Source organism: Saccostrea cucullata, unplaced genomic scaffold, assembly GCF_032062105.1.
Source record: "Saccostrea cucullata isolate Sc308-1 unplaced genomic scaffold, CSIRO_AGI_Scuc_v1 ctg791, whole genome shotgun sequence".
Taxonomy (NCBI): Eukaryota; Metazoa; Mollusca; class Bivalvia; order Ostreida; family Ostreidae; genus Saccostrea; species Saccostrea cuccullata.
In genome coordinates this window covers 134736-147995 of record NW_026927400.1, presented here as the reverse complement: position 1 = coordinate 147995, position 13260 = coordinate 134736, and positions in this window count along the sequence as shown.

Below are 13260 nucleotides of genomic sequence, written 5' to 3'. Positions count from 1 at the left end.
TAAAATACATAAAATACGATGTAAATTTGAAAATAAAAATGAAACAATCTATTGCTTAAAGAGAGATTTAACGAAATCTTTTCAAAATATAATGCAATATTGACAGTAAATATTTCAAACATACAATGTTATCACTATATTTTTTAAACAAAAAAAATTCCAAATAGAGTGCTAAGGCGGATTTAAATAGGTATTATCAAATTGTGTTTACAAGATATCAAAACTTTCATATAATATTACGAATTCCAATTCATCTTTTTTACCCATCTCTTGGGAATTGATAGAATTTGAATGTTCATTGTCACTTTTTTAATGCATTCCCTTTTTGTGAAGTAAAATATGTGCAACTTGTACTTTAAAGAATCGGTTTGCTGTTGTTGTCTAAAAGGGACATTCAAGTGCACTTCGATTAGGCTTTATAAAGTATTGATGACATGTTCTGATGATGAAATTAAAATTGTACATAAATCAAACATCACTAATTGAAAACTTAATGTAACAAGACAGGCGAGATAATCGATATATAGCCGCGTTAATAATTCATTTATGTTGTTTACTTGAATATTAGATGTCATGAAAGATAATTTTACTTTCAAATGAAATTTTCATTTAAAAACAAGATGTGTTTGTGAAACACTGATGCCCCCATATGGCAGCTTTTGTCAAAAAAGACGAGATTTAAAAAAAAAAACTTTAAAAACTTCAAGTTCAGGGTCAAATGGTCAAAATTGTTGGTATATAAAGAGAAAGTTTTTTTCCGACAAGAAATGCACATGTGAAATATGAAAGCCCTAATACTAACTGTTCAAAAGTTATGGCCAAGGTTAAAGGTTTTTTTTTTACAAAGTGGGTTTAACTCTAAGGTCAAGGTCAACAGGTCAAAAATATTTATACCAATGAAAAGGAATTTGTCATAATGAATTTAAATGTGAAGTATGAAAGCCCTAGTATTAACTGTTCAAAAGATTTGGCCAAGCTGAAAGGTATATATGGTGTATCGGAGCTAAAAAATAAAAAAAAAATACGAGTTTGAGTGTAGATGAACATAATATATATTTTTTATTTACTGTGTGCGGTCAAATTAAAATTTCACCAATTTTTAACTTGAATAACCCAACCTTTCTTAAGTTAAACTGACTTTAAACTGTGTCCGCCATTTAAATGCGGAGACGGAAATAAATCGGTTATTGTTTAAGATTTCTAATATCTATGAAATGCGATTGATTTTTGAATTGTGTAATTTACAGGAGAGTCATATCTTTATATAAAGAAATAAAATAAATAGAAAGATCTTTTTAATTTTAATTAGTCTGAACTTTTCAAGAATACGCCATATGTAATTTTAAAGTTTGGTAATTTTTTTTGTAAAAGTTGGTCAAACTCCAAGGTCATGATCAAGAGGTCAAAGGAGATGGGGACAAGACATGCAGAATGCCTATAGCTTCAGATATTAAAAAATCATATTCAGTTTGTGAATTGAGTATCTAAATTAAGTTCTCACTATTGAAATTTAAGAAATTTTGAAAAACAAACATTTTCTGAGAGAGAAAAAAATCTCGGGAAAAAATATTCTTTTGCAAAAATATAAGATAATATTCGTGGGATTCGAACTCTAGCAATAAAAATCCGGAGTATCATACTGCTTTCAGACTAATGCGCTAACCACTACGCTTCATGGTTCATGGTGAGATGGGGCCCCATCAGATCACAAACATGTTTGTGATATGACCCTTGATTTAATGGACTTGAAGTATATTTCTCGGAAAGATGCGAATTGTATGTAATAAAAGTGTACTTTTAAGGTATAGTGGGTCTTTGCTCCATATTTTTGAAAACCAAAAAAGTTATATTTTATTGCAAACTTTTAGGATTATCTTTCAAAAAAATGGAGCGAAGACCTACTAATATTGAAAAGTTTTGTTAAAGTATCAGAAATTGATCTTTTTCGTTCTTTTTAGTGTGTGTATGCTTTTTCATATGCAAATAATTTCAGTCTTTTTGAGATTTTTGTAAATGATGGAGATTTTTACGATGGCCGATAGCGGCCGTCGATTTACACTAATGTAATGTTGTAACGTGTACAACATTTTCAACGAAACCCAATGACAACTTACACTTGAAACAAAAAGTGTACAAAGTGTACAGCGTCATTGCAAAATTCCATGTACACTCTACACCAACTTTTGTGTACAGTGTACATTGAAAGTTTCATGTACACTCTACATCTAAAGGTGGTATCAAGTAACAAAATAAAGAAAAAAATTCTTGTTCTTTCCCTTTTTTCTTCCCCCACATTGGTACCTGCAAGTGCATGTATAGGCAATACCCATCAGCCACACATTTTTAAATTCATAGGACCCGCCACAGTTCTGTGATTTTTCTTATTTCAGACTCTTTGATTTTGACATCGTTTTGAATAAGATTTATATTTCTTATTGACAGTATTGTTTTTACAGCAATGTGTTTCGGCGGTTTTATATCGTACTGGTGTATTAAAAATCTAAATCACGGCCCTGCCTTCATCAGGTATCCCACCGTAATTTCTACTGTGGCAAAATAGCATTTGTAATTAAGCAAATCACCAATACTTAACTTTATATATATGTTTATTCACCAATCAAGGGCCCACAGGGGGCATGAACAATTATTACAAAATGATAACATTGATTACAATTCTATATTAAGGATAATGTAACATGACTTGTGATTAAGTTTGACATTGAGAAGTGCATCACCACACTGGATCAAAAGCATAGAAACCATATAATGATAAAAGAAAACACAATTAAATAAAAATGATAGATATAAGGTAAATTAAAAAAAAAAAAAAAAAAAAAATCTTGTAGTAATGGCAGTACTCTATTATAAAACTAGTGCATCTTGAATACAAAGGGCACCAGGGGATGATACCTCTACACAGCCAGTCTGGCAAACCTGTACCCTAAGTATTGAAGATGGTCATTCAAAAAAAAAATCATTTAAGTATTAACAGAAATAGTAATTTCATTTAATAAGTACTTAGCATATAATTAGAAACTTAATGCAAACTAATCTCTTGGAGTTAGTTCAATAGATATTTGACATATGCATACCCACATACACAAACACACACTTACTGTTACACAAATCCATGCATACAAAAATAATAATTTATATACAAATATATGTATGTATAGTATATATTATAAACATACACTTATTGTTACACATATCCATGCATACAAAAATAATAATTTACACACAAATATATGTATATATATAAACAAATGGTACTATCCTGTATAAATGTAAATCTGTGATCTTGAAGGTAGCATACAATTAATGTAAAGAAAAGGTAACTTGGATACAGAGGGTACCAGGGGACGATGCCTCTGCACAGCCGATTATACTGGCAAACCCGTACTCTAAGTATTCAAGACACCCATTCTGACTGATTCTGTACATTTAAGAAGGGAATGAGGGGACACATTAAATTTCAAAAAAAAAAAAAAAAAAAAAAAAACAAAAAAAAAAACAAAAACAAACAAACCAGGTTTACTAATACTTTTCATACTTCAGCTCTCATAATCATTTTACTGACTTGAATCAGTATTTGCACATCCTCATTAGTCATGAGCCAATTTAACTTATTTTCACTGTCCAAGTTGTGGAAATTCTTACAGGAATTGTTTATTAATTCATACAAGACTTTTCTTTCATCCTTAATGTGATTACATGAAAAGAGAAAATGTTTCTCATCATCAACTGTTTTGTTATTGCATCTATTGCAGTGTCTTTCTTCTCTAGGAATACCTATATATCGACCCCTTTCAATATTAAGTCTGTGAGCTGATATGCGAAAACGAGTAAAACTTCTCCTCTGCTCAAAATTCTTAATTAAATTAAGATACTTTTCTTGACCAAAATTTTTTTTAAAAGTGCTATAGCATCTCAGCTTTTTATCAGAGTGTGATTTAAGTTGAGAATTCCACTCTTGTATATAATATCTAAATAAACAATCTTTAAGTTCACGTTTGAATTTGTGCATTTTGACTGAAGTTAAATCACGAATACCCTCGATATTGGTAATAAGAAAATTAATGGAGCTGTACCAAGAAGGGATGTTTTTCTCAAACAATGATTTGGATTCACAATATGCATCTTTTAAAATTGGGAAAGAATGGCCTAGATTTTCAAGCCTATACCAGTACCTTATCATTGATCTTACAATGTCAAAGTGCAGGGGAAATCTACCTAAATCAGACAATACAGCAAAATTAGTTGCAGTTTTATGCACACCTAGTACTGATTTACAAAATTTCAAGTGGAGTTTTTCACAGAATAAGTTGGAGTATATTTTATCAATAGTACAATTGGGTATGCTATTTTTTTGTCCCCCGCTTGAAAAGTGGGGGATATTAATTTGGGTTTGTCCGTCCGTCCGTCCGTCTTTCTGTCTGTCTGTAACGCTTTCGTTTCCACACGATATCTCGAGAACCCTTTGAGCTTTTGCAATGAAATTTAGCATAGCAACTCCCTATGGACTAAAGAAGACCCCTATTGATTTTGAGGTAAAAAGGTCAAAGGTCAAGGTCATAAATAAGCAAATTCTGTCTGTTAAAACACTTTCGTTTCCACACGATATCTCTAGAACCATTTGAGCTATCGCAATGAAATTTTACATAACAACTCCCTGTGGCCTAAAGAAGACCCCTATTGATTTTGAGGTCAAAAGGTCAAAGTTCAAGGTCGTAAATTTATACATTCTGTCTGTGTGTAACACTATCATTTCCGGGCGATATTTCAAGAAGATTTTGAGCTTATGCAATGTAATTTTATACCAAAACTCCCTAGGACGTCTCTCGCCCCTCTCAAAGTGCCCCGCCCCGTTTGTTTTATTAGTATTTATAGTATTACATGTCGCTATTTTTAGCGCAGGGGCATGAGGAGAGTTATTACGTATAAAATAGGTTCTCGGCGGACTTTATGTTCTTATTACATCTATTAGAACTGTTTAATAAAGGCTAAATAAATCAAACACCATGGATTGTGTAAAATTTTGAGAATACCGAACATGAAAACATGAATATATACATATATGTGACTTCAGTTCTGCATATACTTCCCTCCATGTAAAGCGATTCCGTGGTCTAGTGGTTATGTCTCTCGCTTCAAATGTGAGAGGTCCTGGGATCGAATGTCGGTCGGACATTTCTTTTTTTTTTTTAAATACTTTTTTTTTTTATTAAATGATAGTATTCAGCATGTGAAATGAAAAATTTATGAGGTTATAAAATCATCATTACAGTGTGATAAATATTCCATATAAAAAAATCTTCTATACACATAATAAAGAATAAGCAATCAAATCTTTATATGCATATTGACATACATGTATTTTATTTCCTTCAGTATACATGTATACATTTAATAATTCTACAAATTCAGTCAGGGGGAGCCGACTTTTTCCCTAAGCGGGGGACACGAATTCTCTGAATTAGCTTGTTTTGTAAATGGATTAAAACTACGATGGCCGATAGCGGCCGTCAATTTACACTTATGTTATGTGTGTAACTTGTACAGTGTTTTCTATGAAACTTGATGACAAGTTACACTTAAAACTTAAAAGTGTACAAAGTGTACAGCTCATTGCAAATTTTCATGTACACTCTACACCAACTTTTGTGTAAAGTGTACATGAAAAGTTGCTTGTACACTCTACATGTAAAAGAGGTATCAAGTAACAAAATAAAGAGAAAAATTCTTTTTCTTTCTTTTCTTTTCTTTCACCACATTGGTACCCATCTCCTATTTTAATTAGAGATTAATTCACTCTGTTTTAAGACACACATGTTTCTTAGATTCGCATTAAGCTTTTGCTGCAATCTTGATGATTCTGGAGGAAACTCCGAAAGGGTAACATGTAAGTTATAATAAATGATAACATTTAATCAATATAATATCCAAATTTATTCAGAATTTAAAGGAGAGAAATAAATTGTCTTTTTGTTGTTTGTAGGTCTTTGTGCATTCCAATACGTAATTAGGATGATGCTGATGAAACAATTATTTTATTTCATTATAATGCTTTTTTGTCACATTAGAAATTACGGCGTGATCCCCGATGAAGGCAGGGCCGTGATTTAGATTTTTAATACATCAACACGATATAAAACTGCCGAAACACACTGCTGTAAAAACAATATACTTTCAATAAGAAATATTTAACCTATTCAAACATTTTTTGGGTTGTTGTTTTTGTTATAATGCGATGAGCATTCCCATTGATTGTCTCTTTGTAAACATGTAATACTATGACAATACTTATCATTACATTAGCAATTAACATTTGTATTTTATTTAAAAAATTAAGTGAACTGTAAAGTTTTTGTTTGATAATAGAGATTCTGTGATGAATAATAAAGCTAATAAAATGAAATGCAAATATTTTTACACCCCCAGCAGTACTTACGCAAGTCACTGATTGTTAAAGGATGGTCCTCCGGAAGAGGAAATAAAATACAATAAAATAAACTTACATGCTCCACGTTAAGAGTTTTTTTTAATAGAATTTTCAAGTCTGTCGCATAAACTATTGCTAATCCAATTAAGACTAGGCGATTTATGAACTAATTAAAATAAGAAAGGGTTACCGATGTGGGGGAAAGAGGGAAAAACAATAGAATATTTCTTTCCATATAGTTATTTGATACCACCTTTAGATGTAGAGTGTACATGAAACTTTTCCCGACACTTTACACACATAACGTTGGTGTAGAGTGTACATGGAATTTTACAATGACACTGTACACTTTGTACACTTTTTGTTTCAAGTGTAACTTGTCACTGAGTTCCGTTGAAAATGCTGTACACGCTACACACATAACATTAGTGTAAATCGACGGCCGTTATCGGCCATCGTATAAAACAACCCCAAACTTCAGATGCATACAATAAAATAGGTTTAATTGTATGGTCAAAAATATGAATAGTGGTTTTAACCTCAGGATTCAGGGAAATGAAATTTTTCCTGTTTTTATATGAAATAAAATAATTGTTTCATCATCATCCCCCGAATTACGTATTGGAATGCACAAAGACCTACAAACAACAAAAAGACAATTTATTTCTTTCCTTTCAATTCTGCATAAATTTGGATATTATATTGATTAAATTTTATCATTTATTATAACTTATATGCTGTCCTTTCTGAGTTTCCTCCAGAATCTTCAAGTCTGCCGCATATAAAGCTTAGTGCGAATCTAAGAAACACGTGCAAGTCTTGAAACAGAGAAATGTATACGAACAAATTAAAACAGGAGAGGGGTACCCATGTTGGGGAAGAAAAAAGGGAAAGAAAAAGAATTTTTCTCTTCATTTTGCTACTTGCTACCACCTTTAGATGTAAAGTGTACATAAAACTTTCCACGTACACTTTACACAAAAGTTGGTGTAGAGTGCACTGTGTACATGGAATTTTGCAATGACGCTGTACACTTTGTACACTTTTTGTTTCAAGTGTAACTTGTCATGAAGTTTTGTTGAAAATGCTGTACACGTTACACACATAACATTAGTGTAAATCGACGGCCGCCATCGTAGATTTTACATTAACTATACGTTAATGTTAGATGAAATATCAAAGTAAATATGGATATAATTGAGATTTAATTTTTCACTTCATGTCTTCATCACTTCACTATAGGCCCTTCGTCCGCCTTATCCCCCCCCCCCCATCTTCTTTCTTCTTTGGTGGTACCCAAAGAAAGGTACTGTCACAAGGAATACACTTTTGAAATATGAAAGCAATAGCCCCACCCAATCAAAAGTTATGGGCAAGGTTAAAGTTTTTGCGGACAAACACACTAATTAACAGACAGAAAGACAGCTAGACAGACGGACGGACAGGGCAAACACTATATATCCCCGAATCTTCTATTACGGGGGCATAAATTAAACCAATTGTCACATTAGATGCTTTATTAAAAATTTTCTCAGGTTGCAAACATTTTCTATTTCTTAATTAGTTGATACTTGAATTATCTTTAACTGTTAGAAGAAACAGGAACTTTTTAGTTACTATTATGTTTATTGAAGGCTGCCTCATCTCCATGTACTTTTTGTTTCTGTACACTTATATTCAAAAGTGGTAATGTTTTCAAGAATTAAATTTGGTCATGATAAAAAAAAAGACGAAATCTAGCCCCCCCCCCACCCCACCCCCGCGACGAAACTAATAGGGTTTGGAGAATTTATTTTTTTTTTCAGTTAAGTTAATTATTCATATAGCTGCCCCCCCCCCCTCCAACCTTTCAAGAACGATACTGCGTGAATGGGGCATTTAACATGTTTAATTTACCAACATTTTTATTTTATTTTATTTCAATTTTGAGTGTAGCACAATCAAAAGCAATTTTAGATTATAATTTTTTTTTCAGCACCCAGAAAAGAATTGGAAAAAAACTGATGCGCAATATACAAATCAATACGAATATTAAATATAATGGTGATTCTATTTAAAGCTACCATTCGTAATGTAAAGGTTGCATGCTGAGAGTTAATATAATTGAAGCTATTATTGTGTAGCATTACTGATAAAGAAAAAATAATAAGCTTTGTTATTATGTTAATATTTTATCTCACAATTTTGGTTTTAGTTATACATTTGTAGGTCAATGTTTGATAAACTTTTATGTTTTTTATTTTTAATCGAAAGCACATTTTCCCCCGCAAAATGATGAATAAATACCAGCACGTAATGATAAAGCGTAAAATCGCCGAACCCTAACTATGACAACCTCAGTTCATGGGAAATAAGGCTTAGAGAAGCTTCAGTTACGATTCATGTGGTTAAAATTGCTGATTCATAGACTTTCCTCTCTCTCTCTCTCTCCCTCGGAAGGGGGGATATATGTGTTATGGTGTTAAAAAATATTTAGAATTTGGTATTTGGATAGATAACTATATTTTCGATAATTATGTCTGAAGTTAGGATCTATTTAACAAATTACTCTTTATGAAAAGAAAGGTTAAAAATTCCCAGCGCCTATGTGGCGGGGGCTGAAAGAAGTAAAACCAAAATTGTCTCTGAGAGAAGTTGGAACACTCCCCACCACGAAATAGGATGTTTGAGTTCGTACAATTTTTCACGTAATCGAAGATTCGGGGGTATGTAGAGTTTTTGTCCTGTCCGTCACTATAGCTGTTATTGTGTTTGTCCGAAAAAAAAACTTTAACTTGACCATAACTTTTGATTGGTTGGAGCTATCATTCCTATGGCTGTCATACTTCCTTGTGATAAGGCCTTTCTTTGGGTATCAACATATTTGACTTCTTGACCTCGGAGTTTGAACTGATTTTGCAAAAAGTTATCTTACTTTAACCTTGGCCATGACTTTATAAAAGTTGGTGCTAGGGCTTTTATACTTCACTAGTGTATCCATTGTGATGAGAACCATGAGACCTTTCCATTGATATAATTTTTAAACCCTTTGACATTGACCTCTGAGTTTGACCTCTTTTTTAACCTTAATCCTGGAAATTACTTTTGAACAGTTAGTACTAGGGCTTTCATATCTTACAAGTGTATTCCATGTGACAAAACCTTTGACCCATGTGAAATATCAAACCCATTGCTCCAAGCAACCAAACATTATGGGTAAGATTAAAGATTTTCCGTACAAACAGCTAGACAGGACATAAACTATATACACCCGAATTTTCGATTTTTTTTTCGGCATAAAAAGGTGAAGACTATGAACAGAGATCGATCTAAAAAAAATCTACATTTACGATATGTCCAGAGCATAAAATACGTACCCTCTGAAATCCCAGAGGTGGGATCAGGTGCCAAGGAAATGAAAGCATACCCTGCCGACTGAGTTCTATGTGTTGATCAGGTAAATTGTATATTCTGTAAGTATAAAAAATGGTGTAATAATCATATTGTGGCAATGATAGTTCATATTTGCTAATATGGTCATGAAAACGATCATAGACTTTTCAAAATGAGGTTGTTGAAACCCTTGTTGTATCAACTTATCTATCAGTAGCCTCCCTTAGTTCAAATATTGATTATACTTAGAGAATGCTATTGAGTATCGAATAAGTGGGATACGTAAAGGTCGGAATGCAGGTGATAGCGGAATACTGCTACAAAAATAAGGAAAGCAGATCCGACGATGGAAAAGCTGAAGTCGTTGGTCACACAGTTTAGTTGTTTGTAATCAATAGTCTGTACTATAGTCAATAAAACATTCAAATATGAAACCGATGTGGCAGACTTTGTGGTGTCTTTTATTCGAGTTCAGTGAATGCTACGATATCGAGTCAATTTTGCAACATAAGAATGGCAACGTCCATTGTCCACATAGTCCCATATCATTCATATAGGCTTCGCGAGAAGGGCTTACTTTTATGATCATTTGAGTTTGTTTGTTTGTTTGTATCTTTAAAGTACCTCTCGAGCATTTTTACTCATATGGAGAGGTCAACACTTGCTGATGGAGAGCTGCAAATTTTGTCCTCGGCACTTACGATCATTGAGCAGTGAACAAAGGCGGATCCATGGCCTCCCGTTTGGATTTTTTAGGTCACCTGAGTAAACTCAGGGGTGCGTTCAACGGCGTATTAGCTAACTTAGCAGCTAAGTAGTAGATATCTATCTCTATTGAACAGACAGCTAACTTAGCTGCTAAGTGTTATATTTTGAATAAAGATTTATCAGTAAAAACTTATTACTGGAACAAATAAAGTTTATTTCAGGCGAAAATATATATTGAAATTTACATTTAATTCACTTAGATATAGGAAATAACCCTCCTTTTTGTAAAAATCTTGAATGCTGCAGATTTGTAACCAAGGAAACCATCTTGGATTTGGGACGTAGCATTAAATATTTATGCTAGCTCTCCATACGTAGCAGCTTGGTTAGCCGTCCGTTCAAGAGCGTACGTAGCTTTACATAGCGGCTACGTAGCAGCTACGCTGTTGAACGCACCCCAGGTGACCTATTGCTATCCGTTTTCGTCCGTTGTCGTGCATTGTGCGTCGTGCGTTAACATTTGAACATTTTCAGCTTCTTCTCTGCAACCACTGAACCAATTTCAACCAAATTTGGCATAAAGCATCTATGGGTGAAGGGGAACAAAAATTATGAATTTCATGATCCCTGCCCCCCCCCCCCCTGGGGCCTGAGGGGTGGGGCCAAAACCATTAAAATTAATCCAATCTTTAAAAATCTTCTTCTTTACTACTGGACATCAAGCAGTCAAACTGTTTGCATGATTGTAATCAGCATTGAGTCCTCTACCAAAATAATTGTGAAATTCATGGCCCTGGGGTCAGGGGTTCTAGTTTGTTGTTGAAATTTTGTTTGTAATATCCTAAAATCTAAGGAAAAAAACAACTATTATTTGTTAGAATTTCATTTTCCCCCAGAAACCATAGTTTACAAATCGTGAAACAGTATTTATCAGATAATCTATATGTTTTGCAATCGAAAATGATTGTTTTCAGTGTTAAGTATAGTTTTCGGTTCTGAAACATATGGCACGCCAAATTCACAAAAATGAGGTAAACATAGTTTCACAGTTGATAAACTAGGGTTATCGACTGTAAACTATAGTTTACAAACCGTAAACTATAGTTAAAAATTCGTTAACTATAGTTAACAATTCGTTAATCTAAGTTTATCTGTCTGTAATAAAGCGTTAATAATAGATTTTGTTGATAAACATAGATTCACGTTTGTAAACTATAATTTACAATCGTAAACTATAGTTCAGAGTTGTTAATCATAGTTTCACAAATCGAAACTATATTTATCAGTTAATTAACAGTTAACTATAGTGAAGAGTTGTAAACTATAGTTTACAAATCGTGAAACTGTATTTATCAGATAATCTATGTTTTACAATCGCAAATGATTGTTTTCGGTGTTAAATATAGTTTACGGTTTTGAAACAGAGATTATCGCGTTAACTATGGTTTACAGATGTATATGGCACGCCATATCCACAAAAATGAGCAAAACATAGTTTCACAGTTGTAAACTATAGTTTACGGACTGTAAACTATAGTTAACAACGTTAATCTATATTTTACATCTGTAAACCATAGTTAACGCGATAATCTATGTTTCACAACCGTAAACAATACTTAACATCGAAAACAATCATTTGCGATTGCAAAACATAGATTATCTGATAAATACAGTTTCACGATTTGTAAACTATAGTTTACAAACCGTTAACTATAGTTAACGATCTGATAAATATAGTTTCACGATTTGTGAAACTATGATTAACAACTCTTAACTATAGTTTACGATTGTAAACTATAGTTTACAAATGTGAATCTATGTTTATCAACAAAATCTATTGTTAACGCTTTATTCAGACAGATAAACTTACATTAGCATTCGTAAACTATAGTTAACGACCGTTAAATATAGTTTTACAGATGAAAACTATACTTAACGAATCGTTAACTATACTTAACGTTTACGTTTACGTTTGTAAACTATAGTTTACAGTCGATAAACCTAGTTTATCAATTGTGAAACTAGGTTTATCTCATTTTTGTGAATTTGGCGTGCCATAGATGTAAAATATAGATTAACTTTGTTAACTATAGTTTACAGTCCGTAAACTATAGTTTACAACCGATAAACCTAGTTTATCGATTGTGAAACTATGATTAGCTCATTTTTGTGAATTTGGCGTGCCATAGAAACATAAATTATCGCGTTAACTATCATGGTTTATCGATGTAAAATATAGATTAACATTGTTAACTATAGTTTACAGTCCGTTCAAAAGATGTAAGTGTTATCTATATACAATTATACAGCTGCTTTTCAATAACAAGAGGCCCATGGGCCACACCGCTCACCTAAGTAGCTTTGACCATGCTGTTCTTTACCAGATTTACCCCTAGTAATTTTATATTGTGACCCCACCCTACCCCACGGGTCATAATTTGGACAATTTAAAATCTACACTACCCCAGGATGCTTTCACAGAAGTTTCAGCTTTTCTGGCCCAGTGGTTCTTGAGAAGAAGATTTTTAAAGATTTTTCCTATTTATTTCTATGTAAAACTTTGATTCCCTATTGTGGGCTGCCCTACCCCGGGGGTCATGATTTGAACAATTTAGAATCTACACTACCCCAGCATGATTCCACATAAGTTTCAGCTTTTCTGGTCCAATTGTTCTTGAGAAGAAGATTTTTAAAGATTTTCCCTATATATTTCTATGTAAAACTTGAATTCCCTATTG